This window comes from Drosophila virilis, unplaced genomic scaffold, assembly GCF_030788295.1.
Source record: "Drosophila virilis strain 15010-1051.87 unplaced genomic scaffold, Dvir_AGI_RSII-ME tig00000124, whole genome shotgun sequence".
NCBI lineage: Eukaryota > Metazoa > Arthropoda > Insecta > Diptera > Drosophilidae > Drosophila > Drosophila virilis.
The window spans coordinates 10,251-29,285 of record NW_027212800.1 but is presented as its reverse complement, the minus strand read 5'-3'; the positions used below and the strand labels follow the sequence as shown (position 1 = coordinate 29,285).

General features: G+C 38.2%; 1 long non-coding RNA gene across 1 annotated transcript; it reads left to right on the top strand.

Moving 5' to 3' along the window:
* The first annotated feature begins 936 nt into the window (after positions 1-936).
* Positions 937-13,143, top strand: LOC116650149 (uncharacterized). The gene is made up of 3 exons (XR_004303144.2): positions 937-1,006; positions 10,479-11,131; positions 11,284-13,143. It is a non-coding gene; the product is annotated as an uncharacterized lncRNA (long non-coding RNA).
* The last annotated feature ends 5,892 nt before the right edge of the window (positions 13,144-19,035 follow it).

Sequence of the window (19,035 nt, the reverse complement as noted above, 5' to 3'; positions counted from 1 at the left end):
TTTAACGGTTGGAATAATATTGCGGTTTTCCAACGCTGTTAGTGGCTTTCTCCAGACTCTGGATGGCCCATCGTTGTAGAATAGCATCATCTTGCTTTCGTCACAGAATATGACGTTACTCCAAAAATCGTTCGAACTATTTACATGGACTTGAGCGAACGATAGCCGCTTCAAAATATTCGCCGCCGATAGTAGAGGTTTTTTCCTGGCAACTCGTGATGTGTAGTCATTGGAATTCAGTAATTTTCGGACAGTTTCATGTGACACATCAACACCACTTTCTTCCTTGAACTCCTGAGCAATATCCCTAAGCGAAATTTGTGGATTTTTCTCAATTTTTCTCAGAATTTTTCGCTTATCTCTGTCAGAAATTTTGCAGGGTCGACCACATACTGGCTTTGCCTCTAGCCTATCTTCCTTATTGGCTCTGTTTAATATGTTGTATATCGTTGCTTTTGATAAATTAAACATATCAGCCAGTTCCGAGACTTGACGTCCCATCTGATGGTTATAATACACCAGCTGAGCGACTTCAAAAGTTGTTCTTTTTCCTGGCATTTTATTTTTCATAAAATTAAAGCAAAACGTTATAAATTGCAATAGAAAATGACAAGAAAAGTCGAAGACACAAGAGAAGCCAAAACGCATGGGCCCAAATCTAACGGGATCACCCAAAAGAGAACGGCAAAACAATTTACCGTAGCTGTAAAAACACTTTATTGACAGCATAAAATGTGAATGTTTTTAGTTTTTTAATTTTATAAAATGTTTGGGTAATGTTATTTAACAATTCTTTTTGCCATTAAGTTCTAGGAGAAATATAGAATCGAAATAAATTATAATTGAAAAAAAATTCTCACTTTTAGGTACATTTATTTTCAACTAAACCCAAAAAATTAGTTTTTTTTTGTTAGTAAAAACACTTTATTGACATACTGTATTTTAAAATTGTTGCACGGGACTTTTAATCCAAGCTGCATGCGTTAATCCCCAGCATGCACGTCACGTAAGTAACTGCGTTTTGTTTCTGTGCTTTTATGGTGTGCTAAAGTTAAGGCTTGCGTCTAATGGCTGTCCATTAAAAGGGCGCCGCGTGGAGCGGCATCAATTCGTGGCGTCCTGCTAAAACAAAAGGCAAAGGCTTATCGCGGCAACAGGACGTCATGGCAACAACGGTGGCCGGAAAAAAGCATTGGCAGCTGTTTAGAAATTGCAAAATGAAAAGCCTTCGCTTTTTACATTGCGTTGCCTGTTCTGTCCGCTGCTCATTGAAAACGTTTAAATTGCGGTATATTGTAGCTGTTTATATTTATGTAACAGGCAAAAAGGTGGCTGCTCCGACACCATACATACATACAGCTGCGTTGATCCCGCTATTTCTTTCTCTCCGTCTGTTTCTCTGTTCGTCCGTTTGAAGACATTGCAGAAGCAAAGACTTACATATATTTATGTAACAGGCAAAAAGGTGGCTGCTCCGACACCATACATACATACAGCTGCGTTGATCCCGCTATTTCTTTCTCTCCGTCTGTTTCTCTGTTCGTCCGTTTGAAGACATTGCAGAAGCAAAGACTTACATATATTTATGTAACAGGCAAAAAGGTGGCAGCTCCGACACCATACATATATGCAGCTGGGTTGATCCCGCTATTTCTTTCTCTCCATCTGTTCCTCTGTTCGTCCGTTTGAAGACTGTGCAGACTTTACGTTTTGTATAAGGCGTCTCGTTTACAAACTTATAAGTTTTTATTTATATATGTATATATTATTATTGTTATTTAAATATTTGTGTTTATCTATCGGACAACAAATTTAGTTGTTTAAAATAATATTTCGCATAGTTGGATGCTTGGAAAAAGCAAGGTGCTGCCCCAATTAACTGTTGTTTGTATGAAATAGGGTATTTAGTTAGTCGGGCACGCTCGACTTTAGCACGCATCCCTTGTTACATTGTTTGAAATTGTGGCGGTCGCTGTCCTTGAGTTTGATTTGCTTTTGGAGCAGATCGAGGACCGTTGGTTTGATGTAAGGGTGGAGGAGGAGGGGGGGGGGGGGGGGGTTGGTTGGTTCGGTTTGGTGTTGGCCGTGCCTATGTCTGATTGCCTGTGCTTAGCGGAAACGGCAGGGGCACTCGCTGCGCACAACGGCATTTCAATTACCGCGCCCCGTCCCGCGCCCCTCACCCACACCTACACGCATTTGGGCATTCGCATTCGCATTCACATTCCCATTCCTATTCGCATTCACATTCGCATTCGCATCCGGCGTTGCCATTTGTTTGTTCTGTTTTTGGCATTGTTTTATTCTGCGCTATAGTTACACACGTATGTTTTGTGCATGTTACAATTGCGCTTTGTTTTATTTACAATATGTAAAAGTGCTTATGGCCATTGTTGTTCATCGATAAAAGCCCTAGTGCGGGTCCTTTATGATGAACGAGTTGTTATTTGCAAAATGCGCAACCAATTAAATAAATTTAATTGAATTACGATTTGCTGTTTGACTTGCACTGTAAACGGGTCAGGGCTGAGAGCTAATGTGCCAGTAGCTTTACACTAATTAACTATTGGTGTAAGGAAAAAGGATGAATGTTGATTTGCGATTCATCGTTTCAAGCGAATCGCGTCAGTTACGCTTTCCACTAACATGCGTGGAATATGGAGGGAATGGTATAGATGTATAGATGTTATTATACTGCCTTATTTTTTTGATTGGTTTTGTGATTCATCGTTTCAAGAGAAACGCTTTAGTTACGCTTTCCACCGGCAAGCGTGGAATATGGAGGGAATTGTAATATAAGTTAGCAAAGAGGTTTGAAACGGATTTTACTGATTTAAGACATCAACTTAAATTGCTGAATATATCTATATCCTTGTCTAAAAGTTGTGATTCCCACTTTTCAATGGTCAAAACTTACAGTTTTGTTGTTGTCCTAATAATACTCGAGCCTTTTTTTAGATTTTAATACGGTTTAAAATGTGAATTTGGATAGATTGTAAATCGCTTTCGTTTTGGTATTGTTGATTCCGATAAAGTTCCAATCGATTCGAGTCGCACTCAATATCAAGTAATTCCAACCCTTTCTGGTCCATGAGTGAAAAATGGATGAAAAACAAATATTTAAATTTTTAAGAGAAACACTGAGCCCGCTTAAAGTTTGTTAATGTTGGCATAAGCATAAAGTTTAAATTAATAATTTCTTGCTTTAATTTAGATACACACATCTTAAGTATTTTGAGTTTGTTTTTGAAGGATTTTTGAAGGAGCCGCTCTTAGCACAAGGTCCGAAGTGGCATGAATTTTGTACACCTGCTGCGCAAACAACATAAATTATTTATAACGTGTGCTGAGCGCAACACTCAAAACCTGTGTCTCGCTTTTGTTGTAGCAAACAGACACAGGCACACACCCACACACACACACACACACACACACACACGTGCTTGTTGTTGCTGTAGTTGCAACAAGTTGTTTCCGTGTTTGCCTTTGTAGCTTGCTCTTGCGATTATGCAAGGTACACAAAGAGTGTATCGCAATTATGTGAGTGTGTGTGTGTGTGTGTGTGTGTGTGTGTGTGTGTGTGTGTGTGTGTGTGTGTGTGGGTGTATGCTGCATTGAAAGGCAAACAGAATAGGCAGGATATCCTTCAAGCAAGCAACAGTTATTCAAGCTTTCGCCCTGAAAGCATTTCCACCTAACTGCCGCTTTTGTCCTCCAGCTAATTAGCTGCCCATAACTTTGGCCAATATAATAAGCAACAAACAAGTTAATGAAAGTGCTTACACTGTAAAAAAATATGTGCACCAAAAAGATAAACTACAGCAAACAGATTGAAAAGGTTGATGTAGGCAGGTAAAAGCTCATAATTGCTGAGCTCGGTTGAGTTGATTTGATGAACAGATAAGTTTTTTAATACAAGCACCAATCTTTCCTATGGCATATATATGATTAATATTCCGATTCCGATTAACGTTCATATGTACTGGCTGCAGCAGAAAGCGAGAACTAGGCAAAGTATCATGATAATACTTAGTTTCGAAATGATAATAGTTTCGAATTACTGATTAAGAATAAATATATTTTGTTCAAAACGAAATCTTTGTTAATAGATCAGGAAAATCGACTTAACAAATAAAACCTAAAGCGAGGCATTATTTCGAGGCGCAAACTGATTCACAAATCATTTTTGTTGCTGTGCAACGCTTTATTTACGTTTTCCACCGACAAACGTGGAAAATGGGGGAAGTGGTATAGATGTGAGTGTAATAAGACTTACTGTTGTATTTTTTTCAAACTTTTCATCAGGATTCATTGCTTTCATTCAATTTTGTATCATCAAGAAACCAGTTTGTTCTTTCCAGTTAAACTTTTTGTGCCAGACTTTAGTCAAAAGGAAGTCGAAGTGATGGGCACCAAATAAATTGCTCGGCTAAAGAGTTTGTTCGTCTCGGCAAGTTTTTACTGTAAAGAAGGCCCCATTTTCCATGGTGCCACTAAATAATTCCGTGTCCAACTTTTGGCTAATTGAGAAAAGTTAGCAACTGGAAGCTGTCAGCTGCAGCTTTGTTTCATATATGAAGCTCACTTGCAGCCTGCCGCATGCAACGTCTGTTGTTGCTGTCCCATTGAATAAGCTTTTTTACACATTGACAATGTCGTTGGGCATTTTGTTAATTGGTTTTCTACCGCAATTTGTCGACATTGATTTAAATATCAAGCATGCGCCGTGTGGGACGCGTAATAAATTAACCATTTTATATGACATTGTCGAGCGCGTTTTCCATTAGCGAGTGCGAATGCAATTAGTTAATAAACTTAAATGAAAATTACCAATTCCCATGCAAATGGCATAAACTGTCTGAACAAAATGGACTCGCGTGTCACAATATCTTTGCCCATAATTTCTGCCCGCCATCGATCAACGTGTTTTTTTTTTTTTCTGGCCAAAAGGACGCGCACGCAAAGCTCGACCAGACGGCGTTGCAAATTGGCCAAGTCTGCCGGGCCAAATGGGACCACATACAAATACAAATTCTATTGACTGCAACCTTGAGGCTTCTATCGAATTCACCTGCTTTTGTGGGTGTGTGGCATAGCCCACTTTAAAACATTACTTTATTTAAGCTGAAAAGTCGGCAGTTTTTCTATGATTTGTATTGTTCGAGAACTTTTCGGCTATTCTCTGCTACGCTATTTGTCTGCTTCGGGCACCTGAACCAACTCATCTTGAATGTACTGACAGCTGCGAATTTCACACTTTTCACACAGATAACCTTTTTACACTGGAAATGCGCTCAAATCGGGCATATTGAATGTGTTTTTAAAGCACATTTGCGAGCCAATTAAAACATTTTCCTTTTGTAAACGGATGTAGCTTATTGCTTGTACAGAGTAGCGTGCGAACGAGCAAGCTCAGCTGGCGAATTGTTTAATTTTTTTTTGTGTTTTTGCCTTTGTCTGAAACCTGTTCGAGACTTTTTTATGCCATCCAATAAGTTTGCTTGAACCGTTGCTTAATTGATTTACGTGACAAAAGTTGGCAGACAAAGCAAAAAAAAAAAAAGAGAAAGAAATCGAATCAAAAGAAATTGGCAAGGAAAAAAAGGTTTTCGATTATTGTCATAAAAAATAAATACAGTGTATCAAAGGGTATAAAGGGCCCAAAACTGCAGGCGTTGCACAAGTCTGGAGAATTAAATGAAAATAACACGCATACGCCACGTGCGCACAATTTGCTGCAATGCTTAGGAGTCAAATAAATTACTCAAGCAGCCGGATTAAAGAGTAACGCAGCGAGGGTTAAAGGGTCAGGGCTTGGCAACGGTTCACTAAATAAAGCAATAATATGAGCAACGAAATTTCAAGTAAACTAAACTTTAATTAAACTGCGCCACAGACAACAACAACAAGAAACGTCGCTAAAGGCGAAGTCTTCGTGACCGACCTCAGGTGCAAATGCGGTCACACCCTTGAAAGCAGCCAAAGCGAAAGTAACAGTAGACAAATAAACAACAACAACAACAACAACAACAACAAGAACCGGAGCAACGACAACTGTCAGGCCAACGTATTAAAGTTATTTCAACGGCCTCAATTTGGGGCGTGGGCAGATATTCTATCGAGTCGCTTTATCGCGACTGTCGCAACGTGTGGCGCACACATTAAAAGTCTGCCCACTAAAATATGCTACACTTTTTATTTTGCCTAATTAGAGATGGCCGCGTGAAGCGCATTTAAAGTGTGACCATAAATTATAGTGTGAAAATGGAAAAGTCTTTACAACCATGTGAAAATTGAATATATGGCTGTAAATGTGAATTTCCCTAAATTTGCGTTTTTGCAAACGTGAGTGAATTTCCCTCAACTGCTGCGTTTCTTAGTTTCACAAGTGGATTTCAATTGCTTGCTTGAGTCAGAAAATAATAAGTGCTTAAGTAAAGGTGAAATCGTTATAGATAATTAGAAGAATGTCAACTGTGGCAAAACTTTATTAAATTAGGGAAATTCGTTAGGAAACTTACAGGGAAATTCACAAAGTATTTAAATTGAAGGAAACTGCGAACAAATTGGGTTACGTTGAGGAAAAATCGAAAAATGTTCGCTCTTTTGAAAAACTATGCAAAATAAGAAAATTCGAAACGAATTTCCCAAATTTAAGGAAAATTTAAAAGCGTGGAGAGTACTACCCAGATATTAAAACTGAGTGGAAATTCGGTATCTAAAACTTTATTTTGGTTTTAATTTAAGCAAATTAAAAATGGAAACTGAAGCGCGGAAAATACCTCGTTTTTTCAACTCTCAAAATGCTTTCATTATCTGATGTGGGGATTTGGGGGATACTTTAGCTAATAAAAATAGCTCCCACTGCTCATTTTGTTTTGCTTTGCACTTTTACCTTAATTTTCACGTGCGCATCGCTGAGCACTGAAAAACCGTTTAAACTTTGACCTGGTTTATTTATGTGAGTTGTGTGATAATGGCCATAGTCACAGCACCACAAAATGTTTTCATTTTTTTTTTTTGCTTTTTATTTTCGGACTGTATTTTCTTCTTTGCGTGTCTAGGCAACATTGGCATTTGGCTTTGGTATTTACTCGACGTTTTTCCTGGGCCTGTCCGGAGTCCAGATCTGATTAGATTGCGTAAACCGGGTCGAAATGAAAGCATAATTAGTAACTGTGATTTATATGCCGCAATGTGAATCTATTTTCGCAATTGTTGTTGCTGCCCATGGCCATACAAATAGCTGACATTTCGTTGTAGCAACAATTTTGCATTTGCATTTGTCTAAGCCAGGCCCGGGGGCTTATCAGCTTAAATGCCACCCGGCTGCGCTTTGGCTGCAACTGTAGAACAAAATGCACTTAAGGGCAGCCTGCGGAGCATTCCGGCTCTTGTATCCTGGCATTTCTGCTCAAGCACAAATTAAGTTATCCCAGCTGTTGGATTATGTTTTTAATGAGGCACCGGATTTGTCTCTGCAGTCTCCACAGCATGGCTAAGACTCAACTAAATTCTTGTCTACACTTGGAGAAAACTACACTAGAATTTTTCTGAAAGTGAGCTGGTCAGTTAGGCAACAATAGCAGGCTTGTATATGAAATTAGTATTATTTTAGATAAAGCTATGTATAGAGCATCATCATTGTAGCACTATTCTATACTCTTTATAACAAAATACAATAATCAAGAGTTTTGTGCTCAAATCAAAGCAAAACATCATCAAAATCAAGTCCAGTCCGAAATTTCTTGGATTAAAAACATAGTTTTAAATTGTATAAAATATTTCTAATTACCAAATGCTTAAGTACAGGTTTAAAGTCCAGAATTCTAAAATAATTCGTTTTCCGTCTATTAAAATGACTCACATTTCTTTTTTCCTATTCCAAGCTATTTTCTTAATATTATAGTTTGTTTTATTTATATAAATTTAGAACATCCAAGAACAAAATTTGCCAGAAATTATAAAAATTAATCTTTAAAAATCTTAACCCCTTCTCATTTGCATTTAAATGCAATAATGTTTTTCTTTCAGTGTTAATATAGATTTATATTCGTATACTTTGTGCGTGTGTGTGTGTGTCTTTCTGTGTGCCAGTCAGCCAATCAAAGTTCTAAAGTTCACATCATTGACTGGGCTAAGTTGTTAACTGGGCCAACTCAAATTAAGAAAAGATAGCGCCCAGCGTCCAAAAAACTTTTATCATTTTCACAGTGTGCAGCGTTGTTGCCGTCTTCTCAAGCGGTTTAATTTCAAGTGCAGTTGTCCTTTGAAATGTCACTTTAGACAACAACAACAACAACAACTTGCTGGCCATGTTTTAATACCCTTTAAGAATTTAAAATGGATAAAGGGGCGTATACTTGATTTGTGCAACTGTCTGTAAGGGAGAAGAACTAGGCAGCTGCAATGCCATTATTACATCTCTTGAAAATTGTTAAATATCTTACAGACAGTGAGATATACCCAGATAAGAAATATTAAGAGTAAGACTCAAAATTGAAACAAGTATTGAGTAAAATCTCTTATAGAGGTGAAACCTGAAAAGTTGATGTTTATAGAAGGAAAACACAGAAGTTTTTTGGAAATATATTTTCAGAGAAAAGGGTATTAGAAAACATAGCTTATAAACTATATATTAAGCTGGCATAACAGGGTATTTCTTAGTCGGGCACACTCAACTAAAGCATTCTCAGTTGCTTAGTTTTTAGTTGCTTGGCAGCCGGGCTGCAGTTTTGGTAGCTAGCTGCCCATTCAGCTATGCAGTGACAACAATACAAAGACACCCGCACACATACACACACACACACACACACTCGCACACCCGCACACACACGTATAGACAATCAATCACAGTTAGTTGGTTGGCTGCTGGAGCGCGACATGTTGACAAGTAATTGGCAGCAAGCGAGCATCAAGCATACGCCACGTAGCAAGCCCTCACGCCCTCATGCACTATGCAAATATGTGAGCTTCAATTCCCTGCCTACAATCCCTCCCCGCCCCTATGCTGCTGCTGCTGCTCTGATTGTTGTTGTTTCACGCTCAAAATGTGATAGCACACAAAAAAAGGCACAAAGCCAATCAAGCGCAAGGAATGACTGCAAAATCTGTGGGCAAACCAAATGCCTTTAATGCCAGGCATGCCGCTGCCGTTGGCGCTGCCTGTGTCCGATGCCAACTGTTCAAGCTGAGCGCCGTGTACGTGAAGGCACGAAATTGGGTCACAAGGCGGGCGCCAGAAGAAATGCGTAACCAAAGAAACAGCTAGGGCTACAAAGAAGCACAAGGGGGGAAAGGAATGCAGGCAGCGCCATTGCTTGGTGTCGCTCAACGCTCGCACACACTCACACACACACACACAAAGAGACACACGCACACAAAAAAGTAATTCAAAAAGCGAACACTGAAAACAAAACAAAACGACGCGAATGTCGCGACTCGCGAGCTGGACAGCAACATGTTAGCAGTGAGCGATGTTTTAGGCGAGCGTCAGAACGAGAGCGCACGACTAACATAGAATGAGCGCGTGAGAGCAAAAGCTCGCGTTCCCCAACACACGCACACACACACACACACACACTCACACATACATACGCTCGTGTGCAACTTTTACGTTCGAGTTTTTGCTTGGTTGTTGCTGCATAACCTTCATCTTGAACTTCAGGGCCAGGCACTTGTCTGTGTGTGAGTGTGTGTAAGTGTGAGCGGGAGAACGAGAGCCAGCCAGATGCTCACCTACATTTTACAATAAAAACAAATGCAACAGGAGGGTGTTCATTCATGAAAGCTCACACCCAAAACTCGAAACTGCGTAGCATGAAAAATGGAGTGCGTGTGTGCGTGTGTGAGAGAGAGGCACGATGAGCGAGCGAAATAGCTAGATAAATCTAACTGCGTTTTAACAGAAAACAGGAAATTTGAAGTTGAAAAATAACTAAAAATAAAATAAATGGGCAAGAAAATTATGAAATAAAAAATAAAAAAAAGGAATTGGTGAAATTATAAAAAAAAATGGATAATGAGGAGAATGAGGAGCACTAAATTATTAGACAAAAGTATTTTATCAATCAAAACTAAAATTTAAATAAAAGTTAAAATTAAAAACTACAAAAGGAAAAAAATAATTTGAACAATAAAAATTTTAATTATGTAAAAATCATTAAAAGATTATAACGAATTAAATGAAAAAAAAAATAAAATAATAATAAATAAACATTTTAAAAAAATTTGATAAAAATCTTTCAACCAAATATTTAATTTGCAACAAAATACGTTTTGAAAAATACGAATAATAAATTAACATCATAAAAGTTGCTCAGATTGGAAAGAGTAATACATAATATTAAAATTGATTTTAATTCGATGTATTTTTAAAATAAATAAATTTTATTTTCTTTTTTCAATTTTGTTTATAATTGTTAATTATGTTAATCAATTTTTTTTAAGAAATTAATATTTTCAAATCTTTCTAACAGCCAAACACAACTTCTTGCGAAAGCTTGTCAAAGAGAAACATCGCCAAATACTCTCTGACTTTCCAATAGCTCCGCTCACGCTCTCGCACTCTCCCATGCGCTCAGCAGTGTGCGAGGCGAGAGCGAGAAGCACACGCACACCAATGTGGCTTCTTATCAAACCAACGGCTAGCTGGAAGCAGACGGGCACAGCCAGTCGGGACTCGCCTATAAGGATAACACGGGAGCAGCGACGCTTCGCTTCACTTTATAAGGTGAAATACGAAACTGGAGCAGTTCAGTTCGCAGTTGGCTGGCGTCGCAGAAGGTTGCACTAGCAGTAGCAAAGCGGATAGGCAAAAAGTAATCGCAATCAACAGCTATAAAAAAGTTGTAACAGTGTGAAGGAGTTGCTGATGAATAAAGTGACTAAATGAATGGCCATTGTGAGTGCACTCACATCAGCTGTAAAAGTGCGCGCTGTGACAACAAGTGCGACAAAATTCAAAACTAAAGTTCAATTGAAATAAATGTAACAGCAGTAGTAGCTGCGGCAGCAGCTAAAACAATTAACAACAAATTGGCCAAGAGCTGAGCGTCTGCTTAACGTTTACTAGACTGGACTTCTGGCCAAGGGCCATGTGCATTTGCACATAATTGCAAACTGTTGCGTGGTCTGCAATTTAATTTTATTTTTATTATTGCCACAGCCATAAAATGGCAACTGTTGCACACACACACACCGACACACACACCAACACACACACACAGCAACACACATGTTTCCTCTGAAAGCATTTTAACCATGTTTTTTACGATCGTTTAGCCATGCCACATTAAATACGCCTCAATGTTTTTCGCTGCTGCAGCTGCCACACAAATAAAAAAGCGTCCAAATAGTGCACAAAATTCTGCTTAAATAAATATCATAACAAGGAATTTACTTTGAAAAAAAAAAAGGAAATAGATAAAACGCGACAATTTCATAAAAACTAAATTATTTCATGTGTAAAATTCTGCAAACATAAAAACGAGCTGCGCGAAACGAAAATAAAAAGGATTGCCACCTTGACAGGTGAGTTCCCATAATAATTACCTTGCAATAATTTGTAATGATAAATTTATGATTTATTATGCAGTTTATGACGCAAATATTTTAATTGTTATTTCATTTTTATACGCATTTATCGTTAATCATTTAACATGCATTAGTTTTGAGGCAAAATTATCGTACCTGAAAAAGTTACAGTTATCTGAAATGTATTTTAATGCATAGCTTAATTAGTTTGTTAATATTCAAGGCAAGCGCGGTTAAAATATTCAAGGCGAGCGTAAGGGTATTCACGTTGCCTGCCGACATTTCACTATGGTTAACTTATGCGATGAAGTTTCACGCAAATGCGGGCTTTTTAGTAATTCCACTCGCAAGTGTGGAAAAGTCGCGATATTTACAATTCGATCGGCGTTAAACACAGTTACACAGATCTTTCTTCAAATTCATTTCACACTTTTAGGAAAACCCACTCCGCTTCCTTGATAATCGCGTGTCGAGTGTTGAATGGGCGCAGTTTTGGGTGTAAAGAAAATGAATATGAGACGTGTTTCACGCTTTTCGGAAATTCCACACCTCATTGTTAAAATAGGAAAGTCAGTAGTTGTACGGGCGAGGTTGCAGCCTTTCTCCATTCGGATTGAAGCTTATTATACCTATATAAGAACTTAATGAAAAACATATATATTTTCTTATATTTTTGTGTAAGGCAAAATAACAATCTCCGACCTCACGAAGTGTATATATTTTCTGTATCAGCCAGAGCTGAGCAACCAAATAGAATAGCATAGAATAAATAGTAAAAACTTCGATGTTATAAGAACTTAAAGATTGCAAATATTTCACTTATTGAATGTCTCCTCCAATTTCTCCCTCAACTCATTTTTATAATTCCATTTTGCATTATAAATAGTGCCAAAAAACTTTTCAGCCTTGAAACTCACGACCTTTACCGTATTTACTTCATTTACCTGCACACTTAAGCAAATTAAATTGCGTTGATATATTTTGTGTGTCAATATTATTTGCTTTTGTGGTATTCGTTGTGACATGTTTTTATGAACATGAAAAAATGCCAAAAATCACGCTGGCATATTTGTGCAAGTGATGAAATGCAAATATGACGCGTTGTTTATGAACGCCCCGAGATACAAGATAGCAAATAAATAAGAGCGTACTAAATATCATAATAATAATAATAATACGCACATTTTGTTCAACCGATATCATTCGCACTTTTACGGCCAGGCTCTGAGAAATGCGCAGCTGTTGTTCAATAATAGCCAGAGATTGTAACTGCAAGATACGCAACAGACAAACAAGAGCCGTGGGCGGTTGGGTGGGGGTAGTTGGGGATGGGGGTGTGGCTATTCGGCAATTAATTAAACTGCGTACTGTACAATATGCGAGCTTTTGATCTGCTGTCGAATACAATGTGAAGCGCCTACCAGCAGTCAAAATCGAAACTTATAACATACGAATTTCTAATCAAATTTAACAGAGTATAAAGAACTCACAAGCACACCTGGCGTATGAGTAATATGGCAATGCGTATACGCCACGTGTTGTCTGTCCAACTCACACAAACAATTAATAGCAAAAGAAAAGCAGCGCAAACAACTGAGGCAATATACAACAAAAAGGGAGCAGAAAAAAGAAGGGAAGAAGGGGGGGGGGAGTGGCTGGGTGCAAGCGTGCGGATGGGTTTTCCCCAATGGAGCGCGCGCCACGCTTTCATGTCAACTTTGTTAATTAAATGAAGCACTTAACATCGGCGACATATTTTGGCTGCCTGCCCCCGACCCGCAACCCTCAACCCTTAACCTTCAACCACCCCCCACCGCACCCTCCCAACTACAACCCTTGTCTTGTCAGTTCTTCAGCGCTTTTTTTTTCTTTATCATTTTTTTCGGACTGCATAATTTGCGCGAGTTCCATTTTAATGACTGTCCACAACCCACTCGATGTGAAGCCGCACTTCAATGCGGCGCATTCCTCTTGCCGCCCTTCGGCTCGCTTTTTTTGTGGTCTCCTTATCATAATATTCGTTTTGCTTCCGTTTCTTGTGTGTTTTGTTGCTTGACCTGCTTTTCCGGGCAGCTTCAAAGACGCTGCTGCATGGACATTTCATTAAAACCACTTTCAAGTGTCGCCCCTTGTCTTTGGCGACTTTTGTTGCGGCTGCTACAAATTGTATTTCTAATTTGAGTTAAGATCATAAACAAAGGCAAGAAAAAATTGAATGAAGGCGAACGGGAGTTGTGTTTTTTTTTTTTCTCTCGGCTGCCAACTTTTCTATTCATAATTATTTTTATATTTATTTTTATTGCATTTGTTTGTTGTGGCTTTTGCGGTCAGCTGCAGGGACGACAAAAACACTCAGAGCCAGACACATATAAATAAATACATATACACATACACATGCATATATATACACATATACACATATATATGCAGGAACAACAATGAAAATAAGTAGAAATAGTTTTATTGTTAAAACTTTTGCCCTTATGTGTTACGCACCAAATTGTTGGAAGTTTTGTCCAAATGTTGTTAAGAGTCAGCTTGCGTTCCTATAGAAGCAAGAGATGGACACGAAGTGCACAAACTTGGAGATTATTGAAGGTGTTAAAAGTTAATAAGATCTCTTTGGAAGTGGATTTAAAATTAAAGGCTTTACGAAATAAGTAAAACTACTAAAAGTTGTACTCCAAACCAAAAGGTGCAAACTTCAAAACGAATTTGCGTCAACTTAGTTGTCAAAACCAAAAAGAAAGTAATGCAAGGTGTTAGCCTTTGTAAATGTTCAATTTATATTGTTAGATATATTCATTATTTATTATTATTATTAAAGTATGTTGATAAATAAGTATATCAAATTGAAAAATACAGTTTCACAAGTAGGTTTTTTTCTCAGAAAGAAAGAGGTATTCAACGAGAAATACACATATAACAGGCAGAAGGACAACAGAAAAGAGACAAAAGACAGAGACATAAATATATGTATATTCCCCAAGTGCAAAGCCTTCCCACCCCCATAACTCGGTCAAATCTCATCCAATTTTCACGAGGTTTGGTTCTTTTCTCTTGGTTTAGCCTCTAGATCATTTTGGCATCAAAACCCGGCAACATGATTTTTGGTCAAATTTCATGTGAAAATGGTTCCCTCGAACGTCGTCAAAATATCATATATAGACATTGGTCAAAATTTCCCACCCCCATAACTCGGTCAAATCTCATCCGATTTTCACGAGGTTTGGTTCTTTTCTCTTGGTTTAGCCTCTAGATGAATCTGGCATCAAACCCTGGCAACATGATTTTTGGTCAAATTTCATGTGAAAATGGTTCCCTCGAACATCGTCAAAATATATAGACATATATAGACATTGGTCAAAATTTCCCACCCCCATAACTCGGTCAAATCTCATCCGATGTTCACGAAGTTTGGTTCTTTTCTCTTGGCTTAGCCTCTAGATCATTTTGGCATCAAAACCCGGCAACATGATTTTTGGTCAAATTTCATGTGAAAATGGTTCCCTCGAACATCGTCAAAATATCATATATAGACATTGGTCAAAATTTCCCACCCCCATAACTCGGTCAAATCTCATCCGATTTTCACGAGGTTTGGTTCTTTTCTCTTGGTTTAGCCTCTAGATGAATCTGGCATCAAACCCTGGCAACATGATTTTTGGTCAAATTTCATGTGAAAATGGTTACCTCGAACATCGTCAAAATATCATATATAGACATTGGTCAAAATTTACCACCCCCATAACTCGGTCAACTCTCATCCGATTTTCACGAGGTTTGGTTCTTTTCTCTTGGTTTAGCGTCTAGATGAATTTGGCATAAAAACCTGGCAACATAATTTTTGGTAAAATTTCATGTGAAAATGGTTCCTTCGAACATCGTCAAAATATTATATATAGACATTGGTCAAAATTTCCCACCCCCATAACTCGGTCAAATCTCAACCAATTTTCACGAAGTTTGGCTCTTTTCTCTTGGTTTAGCCTCTAGATCATTTTGGCATCAAACCCCGGCAACATGATTTTTGGTCAAATTTCATGTGAAAATGGTTCCCTCGAACATCGTCAAAATATCATATATAGACATTGGTGAAAATTTCTCACCCCCACAACTCTGTCAAATCTCATCCAATTTTCACGAGGTTTGGTTCTTTTCTCTTGGTTTAGCCTCTAGATGAATTTGGCATCAAACCCTGGCAACATGATTTTTGGTCAAATTTCATGTGAAAATGGTTCCCTCGAACACCGTCAAAATATCATATATAGACATTGGTCAAAATTTCTTACCCCCATAACTCGGTCAAATCTCATCAGATTTTCACGAGGTTTGGTTCCTTTCTCTTGGTTTAGCCTCTAGATCATTTTGGCATCAAAACCCGGCAACATGATTTTTGGTCAAATTTCATGTGAAAATGGTTCCCTCGAACATCGTCAAAATATCATATATAGACATTGGTCAAAATTTCCCACCCCCATAACTCGGTCAAATCTCATCCGATTTTCACGAGGTTTGGTTCTTTTCTCTTGGTTTAGCCTCTAGATCATTTTGGCATCAAAACCCGGCAACATGATTTTTGGTCAAATTTCATGTGAAAATGGTTTGGTTCTTTTCTCTTGGTTTAGCGTCTAGATGAATTTGGCATAAAAACCTGGCAACATAATTTTTGGTAAAATTTCATGTGAAAATGGTTCCTTCGAACATCGTCAAAATATTATATATAGACATTGGTCAAAATTTCCCACCCCCATAACTCGGTCAAATCTCAACCAATTTTCACGAAGTTTGGCTCTTTTCTCTTGGTTTAGCCTCTAGATCATTTTGGCATCAAAACCCGGCAACATGATTTTTGGTCAAATTTCATGTGAAAATGGTTCCCTCGAACATCGTCAAAATATCATATATAGACATTGGTGAAAATTTCTCACCCCCGCAACTCTGTCAAATCTCATCCGATTTTCACGAGGTTTGGTTCTTTTCTCTTGGTTTAGCCTCTAGATGAATTTGGCATCAAACCCTGGCAACATGATTTTTGGTCAAATTTCATGTGAAAATGGTTCCCTCGAACATCGTCAAAATATCATATATAGACATTGGTCAAAATTTCCCACCCCCATAACTCGGTCAAATCTCATCCGATTTTCACGAGGTTTGGTTCTTTTCTCTTGGTTTAGCCTCTAGATCATTTTGGCATCAAAACCTGGCAACATGATTTTTGGTCAAATTTCATGTGAAAATGGTTCCCTCGAACATCGTCAAAATATCATATATAGACATTGGTCAAAATTTCCCACCCCCATAACTCGGTCAAATCTCATCCGATTTTCACGAGGTTTGGTTCTTTTCTCTTGGTTTAGCCTCTAGATGAATCTGGCATCAAACCCTGGCAACATGATTTTTGGTCAAATTTCATGTGAAAATGGTTACCTCGAACATCGTCAAAATATCATATATAGACATTGGTCAAAATTTACCACCCCCATAACTCGGTCAACTCTCATCCGATTTTCACGAGGTTTGGTTCTTTTCTCTTGGTTTAGCGTCTAGATGAATTTGGCATAAAAACCTGGCAACATAATTTTTGGTAAAATTTCATGTGAAAATGGTTCCTTCGAACATCGTCAAAATATTATATATAGACATTGGTCAAAATTTCCCACCCCCATAACTCGGTCAAATCTCAACCAATTTTCACGAAGTTTGGCTCTTTTCTCTTGGTTTAGCCTCTAGATCATTTTGGCATCAAACCCCGGCAACATGATTTTTGGTCAAATTTCATGTGAAAATGGTTCCCTCGAACATCGTCAAAATATCATATATAGACATTGGTGAAAATTTCTCACCCCCACAACTCTGTCAAATCTCATCCAATTTTCACGAGGTTTGGTTCTTTTCTCTTGGTTTAGCCTCTAGATGAATTTGGCATCAAACCCTGGCAACATGATTTTTGGTCAAATTTCATGTGAAAATGGTTCCCTCGAACACCGTCAAAATATCATATATAGACATTGGTCAAAATTTCTTACCCCCATAACTCGGTCAAATCTCATCCGATTTTCACGAGGTTTGGTTCCTTTCTCTTGGTTTAGCCTCTAGATCATTTTGGCATCAAAACCCGGCAACATGATTTTTGGTCAAATTTCATGTGAAAATGGTTCCCTCGAACATCGTCAAAATATCATATATAGACATTGGTCAAAATTTCCCACCCCCATAACTCGGTCAAATCTCATCCGATTTTCACGAGGTTTGGTTCTTTTCTCTTGGTTTAGCCTCTAGATCATTTTGGCATCAAAACCCGGCAACATGATTTTTGGTCAAATTTCATGTGAAAATGGTTCCCTCGAACATCGTCAAAATATCATATATAGACATTGTTGAAAATTTCTCACCCCCACAACTCTGTCAAATCTCATCCAATTTTCACGAGGTTTGGTTCTTTTCTCTTGGTTTAGCCTCTAGATGAATTTGGCATCAAACCCTGGCAACATGATTTTTGGTCAAATTTCATGTGAAAATGGTTCCCTCGAACATCGTCAAAATATCATATATAGACATTGGTCAAAATTTCCCACCCCCATAACTCGGTCAAATCTCATCCGATTTTCACGAGGTTTGGTTCTTTTCTCTTGGTTTAGCCTCTAGATCATTTTGGCATCAAAACCCGGCAACATGATTTTTGGTCAAATTTCATGTGAAAATGGTTCCCTCGAACATCGTCAAAATATCATATATAGACATTGGTGAAAATTTCTCACCCCCGCAACTCTGTCAAATCTCATCCGATTTTCACGAGGTTTGGTTCTTTTCTCTTGGTTTAGCCTCTAGATGAATTTGGCATCAAACCCTGGCAACATGATTTTTGGTCAAATTTCATGTGAAAATGGTTCCCTCGAACACCGTCAAAATATCATATATAGACATTGGTCAAAATTTCTCACCCCCATAACTCGGTCAAATCTCATCCGATTTTCACGAGGTTTGGTTCTTTTCTCTTGGTTTAGCCTCTAGATGAATCTGGCATCAAACCCTGGCAACATGATTTTTGGTCAAATTTCATGTGAAAATGGTTCCCTCGAACATCGTCAAAATATATAGACATATATAGACATTGGTCAAAATTTCCCACCCCCATAACTCGGTCAAATCTCATCCGATGTTCACGAAGTTTGGTTCTTTTCTCTTGGCTTAGCCTCTAGATCATTTTGGCATCAAAACCCGGCAACATGATTTTTGGTCAAATTTCATGTGAAAATGGTTCCCTCGAACATCGTCAAAATATCATATATAGACATTGGTCAAAATTTCCCACCCCCATAACTCGGTCAAATCTCATCCGATTTTCACGAGGTTTGGTTCTTTTCTCTTGGTTTAGCCTCTAGATGAATCTGGCATCAAACCCTGGCAACATGATTTTTGGTCAAATTTCATGTGAAAATGGTTACCTCGAACATCGTCAAAATATCATATATAGACATTGGTCAAAATTTACCACCC